The sequence below is a fragment of the Vanessa cardui genome, chromosome 21 (genome assembly GCF_905220365.1).
Source record: "Vanessa cardui chromosome 21, ilVanCard2.1, whole genome shotgun sequence".
NCBI lineage: Eukaryota > Metazoa > Arthropoda > Insecta > Lepidoptera > Nymphalidae > Vanessa > Vanessa cardui.
Window position 1 is genome coordinate 7,949,418 of NC_061143.1, and position 11,201 is coordinate 7,960,618.

Consider the following 11,201-nt stretch of genomic DNA (forward strand, 5'->3'; position numbering starts at 1 on the left):
TCATAGGTTTTGACTGTAGTTATTCACGCTTGCAATAGCTTCAACCGTATAACAAGACAAATTACCTAGGTACCTAGTCAGTTACCTAGTAGAACCTAGGTCATAAAAATCAAACATAACTAAATAACCACGGAACGAAATCGAACGCATCATTTAAATTTAATAATATAGTGACATTATATTAAACATACACACATGTAAATGACATAAATATCATACTCAAATCTCTTGGTACATAAACTACTCGACATTTCCATAGTCTACACGAGACTCAAAAGATTCCAAATCTCGGTCGCAAAGGTCACTGAACTATCACAATGTTACCATTTAAACGAAATTGTAAAGCACCAAAATTAATAACCGTATAAGAAAACACAGGTTTGTCATCTAAAGGTAATCGGGACGTCGATTCAAATTATGATAAGGAGTGCATTAGTTCTGGTAGGGCGTAATGGCTAACAATTAGGGTAGGCGCTACGAATATTTGGATGCGGTATCTTGATATATTTTCGACAATATTTTTAAGCTCCAGAATTGCTCTACTTGCGATAACTAGGTATTATGAATTTATTAGTAATTTTCATTTGGAAATAATTACGAATGTTAGAAAATACAAACTTTAGACTATAAAGCTAAGTTATATACCTACCAATCCAATTTATAGTCTTCTTATAAGTTGTTAAACGAATGGTGAACTTTTTATTTTTTTTAATAATACACAGTAAACACACATCCATTCTTCACGGTATTTGCTTCTTAGATTAGTGGTAAATTCTAAATCGAGCAACATATTAAAGTACAGTACCATAATATTTTTTTTAAACGCAAGCCTACAAATATATCTCTATTTATAGATATATTTACAATTTTACATTTCAGGAACGGCCTGGCCTAATAGCTTAGTGGACAGAAGAACAAACGCTTTTCAGTTTTAAGAATAGTCTTATGTTTACAATTGATCTGAGTGTTAACGTCAAGTGCGAGTCGTCAGATGTCATGACGATAGAAATATTTGCCAATTTCATATGTATAGCGCTTCAAGTGTAAGTTGGCGTGTGGCAAAAACATGTACTAATTTTTTTTGTTCATTTATATCTTATTTGTTTTATTTACCCTTATTAAGAAAACTTACCCAAAATCTATTAAAAAAGAAACGTAGAGGATTATTTTCTAGGGAGATATTGGTAAAATAAACAAAAAAGTGGCAAGATAAAGGGTGTAGCAGGTGTTGCCACAGGAACGCTAACTTATACTTGACAGTCTGTAATCTTAAAAACCGATATGGGACATTGTCATTTAGTGTTAGTCTGTTGGGGCTTTGAGAAGGTCCGAGGTAGGATCAACGGGTCACCAGATATTCTACCGCGAAGCAGTTCTGTATTCTAATTTGAAACACGGGTGAGACAGTGTAACTGCAGGCACAATTGTATAAAAACTAAAACTGGTCAGGACCTTAAACTTAATTACATCTGGTTAAAAATAAAAACAAAAAAGAAGCAATATATATTTTAACTTATATTATATTTCAGGTTTTTAATAGCATAGCAATATTTTTATACAAATAATTCAATTGTTTGTAATAATATAAAGTAACAGCCTGTAAATTTCCCACAGTTGGGATAAGGCCTCCTCTTCCTAACTTGATGTAAGAAGAGGGTTTGGAACATATTCCACCACGTTGTTCCAATGTTGGTGGAATGCAAATGTGGCAGAATTTCGATGAAATTAGACACATGCAGGTTTCCTCACGATGTGTTCCTTCACCGCCGAGCACGAGATGAATTATATATATCTTCCAAGTGGTTAGAACGCGTGCATATAAACCGATGATTGCGGGTTTAAACCCAGGCAAGCACCACTGTAGGTATATATGTGCTTAATAATATAAAATGCTATTTAAAACCTCAACAATAAGTACCTGTGTGTTGTATAATTATAAACAAAACGTCGTCAGTCTGTAGCGATACATTATTTTACATATCTTACCCTATGAAGTTCGAATATAATAATGCTAGTTAATCTGCATTTCATTTTGTAAATTATTGAGACTAGGTAGGTTTTAATTATCTTTAGTTAATTCGACGGAATGAATGAGCCGCGGCGTAATTAATAGAACACGTAGTACAGGGAGCATTGGCATTTGATTGGCTCAAATCATATTTATGGATTAATCTTTCTTTGAATATTTATATTAACTAGTAGTTGACCGCGGCTTCAAGCTTAAATCGAGATGGATGGATTAACCGATGATTGCGGTTTGAAACCCAGGCAAGCACCGCTGATTCATGTGCTTAATTTGTCTTTATAATTCATCTCGTGCTCAGCGGTGAAGGAAAACATCGTGAGGAAACCTGCATGTGACAAATTTCATAGAAATTCTGCCACATGTGTATTCCACCAACCCGCATTGGAACAGTGTGATGGAATATGTTCCAAACCTTCTCCTCTAAGGGAGAGGAGGCCTTTAGTCCAGCAGTGGAAATTTACAGGCTGTTGTTGTTGTTGTTTTTGTTGACCGCGGCATCGCTCGTTTTAGAATGTTGGTTGCCATGTGTCAGGCAAAAGTAGCTTTATGTCCTTCCTTGTAGTTCAATTTTGCTGTATAACAAATTTCATCTAATTCAGTTCAGCGGTTTGGTTGTGAAAGAGCAACAGACAGACAAACAGACAAACTTTCGCATTTATATTATCAAATATAGATATTATATAATCCAAAAACAACCCAATACAATATTGATGAAATCATTAATACTGATCTGAAATTAAATGCATCTTTAAAAACAACCATCTGGAACACGCCCTTTTAAAAACACATTAACACAGCCTCTCAACAAAGCACCCAGCCTTGTTAAACAAGGACCACCTGCCTACCCTCGTGGTTGCTAAGTGATTGCTAATGAAACCTCTCGCACCCCGTGCTGTCCTTGCTCTGAGTGCTAATGAGTAAAAATGCGGGGTAAATATTTATGAGTATTGGTACATCACCCGTTAGTATTTTCGGAGGTTAACGGGAAATTAGTGTACATACTAGATGGTTACCAATAACAAAGCGGTTGTTGTACGAGTATTAATTTAAATTATGAGAGGTTCTTCTAAACCTGAATCTATCCATGTTTTATGTGTTATCCAGGTTGTCTATCATGGTTTAGTGAATCGGATGTCGCGGGTTCGATCAATAAAAAATGCTTCTCAAATATCTAATAATATGTATATTTTTTTATAACACATTTTATACTTGGCGCTTTTAAAACAAATCTGAAAAGTCCTGCCTGTGTGGCTTGAAAATCATAGTTCTTAAATATTTATTAAATCATCTTGATTAGCTAAAATCTACCTTTGTCCAGAAACGGAAAATAATGTTTCTAAATATTAGCCTGTTAACAATGTTTCTTTAAAATGTATAACTATTTTATATTAATAACAGGATGTATTAATATCAACTCTAAACGTCCACAACAAAGGTACGCAAGTATCTTAATTTTAAATTATTAAAAAAAACACAGCTTACTCCCTATGATGTTACATTAACGTATTAAAAGTAAGATATATTTATTAAATTCTCAACAATAATAAATTAAAATCAATTTAAAAAAAAAAATTTTAAAAAAATTTAATATATTTAAAAAAAGCATAATTATAGAATATAATAAAATATACGCAAATAGGTTAAGAAACAATACATACAATAAATTATACGCAAGGGCTAGAAGGTCAAAGAACTTTAACATTTATGAATCATAATGCGGAACAAGATGAAATAAATGCTAAACGCAGGTACATCCAAAATCATTAGTCAGTTCTATTTAAAGTTGCATACAAGATGATGGCATACAATGAAATGACATAGATCTCAGTCGGAACTGAGTCCAGGATCTGGTAATATTTTTCCCATGCATCGATAAACATACACGATGATCTAATCGTTCAGAGATCGCGATTACAATAATTTATGGGTCAACGTAATGTAGCTTAGGTTTTCTCATTACTGATACCCATTTACTAAGATTTTATCTATATGTGTTGTTAAAAGATTTTAAATAAAAATAATTATTCATTACATATTATTCATCTATTCATACTATACATCATTACATAGTATAAAACAAAGTCGCTTACCGCTGTCTGTCCCTATGTATGCTTAGATCTTTAAAATTATACAACGGATTTTAATGCAGTTTTATTTAATAAATAGATTGATTCAAGATTTTATGTGTATAAGACATGCACAATATGATAGAGTAACACTGATAATTTTATAGGTTTAGGTAGGTTTTAAACCCTTCGAGATCGAAATAACAGTATTGTACATAATGAAGTTCTTTAAAAAATTCCCGTCAGACATTATTTAGAGTATATTTTGTATCAGCATTGCACTCGTGCGAAGTCGGGTGGAGTCGCTAGTTTTATAATAAATATTTACGTATAAGAAGTCGTATAATATTTATTATTTATTAACTACATAATAAACAATACTACAGGACATGCAGGATGTTTACTATCCGCATAAACTAAGACTCACTTCCTTTTTAAAAGTTTATTATTAACGCATCGTCATTATCATATTTTCATTAATTATAAAATACCTTACAAATATTCTATTAATTCATTACTATTTATTATGCTTATATTGATTAATCTATATTAATATTTGATATACGTAGAGGTAACTAACTAATGAACCATTTCTAAATCTTATTCTGATAGAAAGCTACATTATCTTCGAATGTTATTGGGTTTAAATTATATTTTAATCATTTCATATTATTTATTAATTATTTATTTCATAAGCTTAAATATATGAGACAAAGTGATTTTTTGTTAAGAATGTGAGACTTGAAAAAAAGTACTCCGAGTTTCCGTGCCGGGCTACTCCTTCAAAATTATGGCGTACGCAATTATTTCAAAAATAGTAACTGACATCGATAGACAGTCTTATTGTGATGCATCAGGGAAAGAAATCACATGGATGCAAAGTTAAAAAACGAGAGGAAAAAACGTAAACGAGATGCGCCCGCGTACGCAAAGATCTCGGTCAGGCGGGAGCCAACTTCTTTTGTTTCCAGCCTCGAATCAGCCAGTGTTTCGAATCTAGATTCTGTTTATTTCTTTTTTTCTTTTTCCTGTGCCTTTTTCTTTATTGTCTCTGTGCGGCCAGTACGGCTTTTTGAAAAAAAAGAACAAAACCCGGTGGCTTATGGCTCCCCATTGATATGCGACGTTCGAATTGAAATTTAAATATTTGCTTGCGGATACTCGACGGGCTTCATCGGCTATTCTCTTTTTGAAATCACTGTGTTGCCATCTTAATATTTAATATGTTACTCAGCGAACAGCGTTGCAGATTTTAATCAGAGAATAGAAGCCATTCCGTATTTCTTTAACAGCTCTTAATATTTTTGTTGAACTTCTGTATGTGTAATGTTTTGCCCTTGAAAGGTTAAAATGAAAAAGTTCGAAAGGAAAAAGGACCATCAGATGGACCAGGAATATATTTACTTCTTCTGAATACATTTAATTAAAATTATAGTATAGTACTTGTAACTACTAGCACGGTGCCCAGTACAAGGAGAATAATAAAACATAATATAGCATAAATAAAATTAATTATGTCAAAAAGTTAGTGAGAGGCAAAGCAGCCCAGTAGGCAGAACAAAGAAAGCACATGAATCTTAATGGAAGATTGCGGGTTCAAATCTGGACATGAGTGAGTTAATTATCAACTTGTGTCGATTGGTGAAGGAAATCATCGCACTTGCATACATCCAAGGCATTGGAGCATCGCGGTCTTCTAAGCTCCAAATTTTTGACTTGAAAGGAGAGTCATACTCAACTGTGGTATTGGTATTATTACAAGATCGATTATATATTAAAATAAAGTAAAAAAAACACATAAGTTTTTAGTTAGTTCGTGTATACAAATAAATGATTATTTAAATCAAGGACTTCAATAGTATATAACAATCAAAATAAAACAACTGTACAAAACATGACTGTGTGACAAAATGCTAGTCGCATTTACCCAATTAATCGTAATTCTGTTTCTCTGGGAAAAAAATAACTAGTTCTCGTATCACTAGAAATATACCTATTTACATTTGAAGCACTTCTATGTATAAGTGCAGTAATGGTGTAATAATTTACTAATATAATATTTGCGAAATTTCATACGGTTTGCGTAACTCTAACACGCCAGAGCCTCCTTGCAATTTGACACAAATATAGATTATAGTCTGGAACATAAATTTTGTATCCCGGATACATTTACACCTGAAGACTTAGTAAAGTAAGTAAAGTAACAGCCTGTAAATTTCCCACTGCTGAGATAAGGCCTCCTCTTCCATTAAGGAGAGAGATTGGAACATATTCCACCACGCTGTTCCAATGCGGGTAGGTGGAATGCACACGTGACAGAATTTCGATGAAATTAGACACATGCAGGTTTCCTCACGATGTTTTCCTTCACCGCTGAGCACGAGATGAATTATAAACAAAATTAAGCACATATATATAGTGGTGCTTGCCTGGGTTTGAACCCGCAATCATCGGTTAAGATGCACGCGTTCTAACCACTGGGCCATCTCAGCTCTTGCACGCGTTCTAACCACTGGGCCATCTCAGACGGACTTACAAAGTTACTAGTGCTTTAAAAATACATAACAATCCATCTTGTTACATCCAGTGTTGTCACGCTTTACATTTATTGCGTCAATGTAAAATTGAATTGAACTGTCATTGAAGGATGTTATTAAACTTTAACTTTTTTTTCTAATTTTAGCAATTTATGAAATACCTCATTTCAGACACTCAGGTTTACTGGCTGTGCTCCTCAGTATTTAGGAGACTGCTATATTTGTAAAACACTAACATTTTATAAAAGTAGAGCCAAAGCTATTAGTTTTATAAATAACGACTAATTAAGTTCATTGACCCTGTTTTATTGTCTATTCGGGAATATATTTTATACCCATTCTTTCATTGTTTCGATAATGCAATAAGTAAAAAAATCGGGCTCCGAAAACGATCCGTTTATTTTGAATCGCTTGTTTAACTTTTTATGTTGGAACTTTAGCAAAGTTCAGCTCCAAATATTTTTATATACGTTTTGATTAATGGTGAAATATTTGTCACTGTCTCGTTTTTGTTTTGTTTAAAATTTAAAGATAAGATGACTCGAATGACTTTAAATTGTACAAGAGAAAATACTAGTTTAAAATATGTTTTCTAATTTCTATATCTTTAAATGTTCGTAAGAGACATACCGAATTATGTAAGTGTGACAATTTCTAATGTAGTAAAAGTCGATATTATTTTTAAAAATTAACCATTCAAATCTTATTGATTTATTGTTTTTGCATTAGGCTCAACATCCAGTATCTGTGATAGATCTATTAATTATATTCTAGGTTAGATAAACCTTTACTTTACGTAGATTATAATATATGTAACTTAAAAATGAACCGCAGTTTATTTTTAAAATAAAATATAAGAATCTATCAATAAATTTGCGGCACAAATGTTGATAAATTAAAAAAAGACCATATGATAACTATATGATCTATAAATAAGCTTCCATTTTTTTATTAAAAAAAAATATAAATGATACATTAACTAATAAAAAGTTAAAGCGTCATTTGAATTTCGAAGATGTATACGATATTTTTGTTTTAAAATACACTCTTATTTATGTTTAAAAGGAATTCAATATACATCATTGCTGATAAAAATGACGGCGGATTATCCGAACGCCTAACGTCACAAAAAATACCAGATCAATTGAATGCGTCATGATTTGACCTATTAAATACGAGGTATTAAATAAAAAACAAAATTCTAATACGATGATAGCCATACATGACTAAATGTTTTTTACTCTATTGCGGATTTGTATAGATATTAATTGTACCGTCATGTATGAAAAAGGCGTCTTTTTTATATAGTAAGCGGTCAGGCGAAGACTACCAGATGTTAAGTGGTTATCACCACCCATAGACATTGTTGCTGTAAGAAATATTAACAATTTCTTAGATCTCCAGTGCACCACCTTGGAACTAAGATATTGGAACTCTATAGTGATACTGGCTCACTCACTCTTTAAATCAGAATACAACAATATTAAATATTGCTATTTGAAGTGGGTGGTACCTACTCAGATTAACTAGCACGTTTCAAATAACAAAAATATGTTTATTATTGTACATTGTAAATTGATATTATAAAAAAAAAAATAGATCCCGCTAAGTTTCTTTCAGGTCTTTTCTTCTCAGGTCTGAGGTATTATATTCCGAACCTGTGGTAGATTTTCGACTATCAATAAGAAAGTGTAAACACTTCCATTTCGAATAAAGGTTTTTGACTTTGACTTTGACGAAGCCCTGTCACTTGCAATGCAATATATTAGCTTAATTAATTAATAATGAAATGAAAAAGCGTTTTTTTGTATACAAGTTTATGAGCATTAAATATTCGATACAATAGAATATACAACAAATTACATTTGTTTTGTTGACGCCTGTGTGAGGTAACAAATATTACTCTCTGGACTACCTTCTATGTAACGTAGTAACTTATTTGAAATATTCTTATTAAATGTGTTGTATTACGTAATTACATACCTATGTCCTGTAATTATACGTGAAGTGTTAATATAAGTATATAGATATTAACCATTTAAATTATATTATGACATTTCATCAAGAGTTCTTAAAGTGTTACAAAAGATTTTCATCAATGTTTTTAGATACTTTATGTTAAGTAATGCAAAACACATATATGATATTCATGTATATCACTAATGCCTTAGTCTTTTAAAGGATGCTTATGTATCAGTTTATGTAATAATTTACCACTTTCCCCACTTCAAACCAGCGTTGAATTTTTAATTAATCACATTATCTATAGCGAAAAGGCAATTTTGTATCATCAACATTAATTCCGCGAATTCGTTTTCCTTTTGAGTGCCAATATTAAATTCAGCCATTATCACAATAATATTTATCACCTAATGATATTTGTTTGAATATATATATGTGTCAATGTATGTGTGTGTGTATAAGGCTATTAGGTGCATGACTTTCGTTTTGTTTCAAACAATTTTCACTAGATCCACCCAAAAAAGATTTACGTAATTGTTAGATAATAATACTTCTTATAGGATATGTAAGTCTTAATTTCTTTTTAAATAACGTTGCTAAATTTTTTTAATAAATATCGTGGAATATCGTTACTTTCATTACCAAAAAGGTTTTACTTTTGTTTTTTATATTATTATTACCAGGTGCTGTGACGTCATATAATAATACAAGTCAAGACCGACGGCAGCAAATACATACGACAAACAAACTTAATTTGTACATAAAATTATTTACATATCACCCTAACCATATAATTACTAATGCATATATTAATGTACGATTTATTCATAGCATAGACTCCATACCATTATTATTGCCAATTGAATTAGTATAGTATTTATTTATTTTTTTAATCTATAAAAAAACTGACTTTACCTTATTAGTAAGTATTAAAACTATTTTAAATAATATTTAATTTCAATATAATTAGTAGGAGTGGTTTATAATAATTGATTGTTTCTTACCGGTTATAATTAATTAACGGCAGTGTAATCCTTTCAGCGTTCAATGATAATTACGGTACAAATATTTTAACAAATTTTCAATAGTTTACACGTTTTCAGTTCACACATCTAACGAGTCAAAATTCACGCCCTTGTAACCACATAACTGACTAAACAAAATTAAGCAGACCTTACAAAGTATTTAGCACTGAATTCGGAACACTCTAACACATGTTTATTTATCATTGTTAAAAAATGACACTTCAATCCGTTCCATGTCTACTCACATTCGCACTAATATATACGAAAACAGTTCAAAATATTTCTAAAAAGGTCCGATAAAAATATAAAAAATACTGGCAATTAGCATCAAGTAAGATCAACGCAGAAACGATTACTAGTCATCCGTTCCATTTTTAAACGCAACCGATTTTGACAATTACGTTTCGTTCGATTCGGCGCTGTCAGATTTTGACAGGTCTATGCGCGCGCGTGTGAGCGTGTAGTGCGCACGGGCATCGGCGCTGCACTGCGTTCGCGCGCTTTTCGACCCACGAAACCTTCTCAGCCTCTCTAGAATGGGATGTATTATATTTTCTCACGGAAAGGACTAACATAGGATGATCTCCGCTCAATAGCATCTTTGCTGACTGATGCTGTCCGAGTTTTGTTTCCATTTTGACGTTTGAAACAACCTTTTTTATTTTAAACGGGATTAACCGTTTATAAACGTCAAAGGTTTATGGAGCGTAGTGAATCGCGGTTATGGTCTTTTTTATGTTATAAGTACAGTGATGTTCAACGGCTATTTTACTATTGTAATCCTAAAATTATAATAAATTACCATCTCAGCAACAGCATATACATAGTTCTAATACAATAAATACTATCTATACACGTAGGGTCTGATATACAAATAAGTCCCTTAACTAAGCACAATTTACGTCACGTGCTTTAGTACAAAAGACATCAACGAATTATCAAGCCCTGCCCAAAATTAATATTATTTTGTTTTTGTTTTCTAAAGAATATATAACTACTTAAGAACATATTTCTGTAATATAATATACATATATTAACGCATAACCTCAGTACTCCCTATGATTGATCACGATACATTACCTATAGGATTTTTAAGGCTGTTATTTTTTTTATTTAAATTCAAGTAATTCATAATTAAATTACTGCCATAGTGTGCCACATAAGCACACAAGCACATTTAAATTAGCAAAAATTTATAATCCTTTCTAAAAAAATTGCCTTTATTATAATATACTAAAACTATAATTATTATTTTATAAGTGTCTAAATCAAAAGGCACGTGTGTAAATCAACACAAATTTATAATGAGTATTATTAATATTTTTTATATAAATATTTAACATTTACTAAATTATAATAAGGTTAAATCGAGTAAAAAGGTAACAATATACACTGTCAAACTCAGATAACATCACATAAAAAAATATTACGTTATGTCAACACAATGTAAAAAAAAATGAGTAAACGAGACAACATTATTCTCGTTGTTGGGACTGCGACAATCGTTTCCTCTTCAAAGTGAACAGTCGTCACGCGTCACCGCTAAAGACTGCCCACTCGGGAGACGAGCGACAAACTATATTCG

At 31.7% G+C, this 11,201-nt stretch overlaps 1 protein-coding gene across 1 annotated transcript in view; it reads right to left on the bottom strand.

The window, feature by feature from the left end:
* LOC124538734 overlaps positions 1-10,092 on the bottom strand; it is a 138,274-nt gene extending 128,182 nt beyond the window's left edge. Inside the window, exon 1 of the mRNA XM_047115905.1 lies at positions 9,596-10,092. The gene's annotated coding sequence lies outside the window, so the exon portion shown is untranslated. The remainder of the gene's footprint in view (positions 1-9,595) is intronic.
* Positions 10,093-11,201: the final 1,109 nt, after the last annotated feature.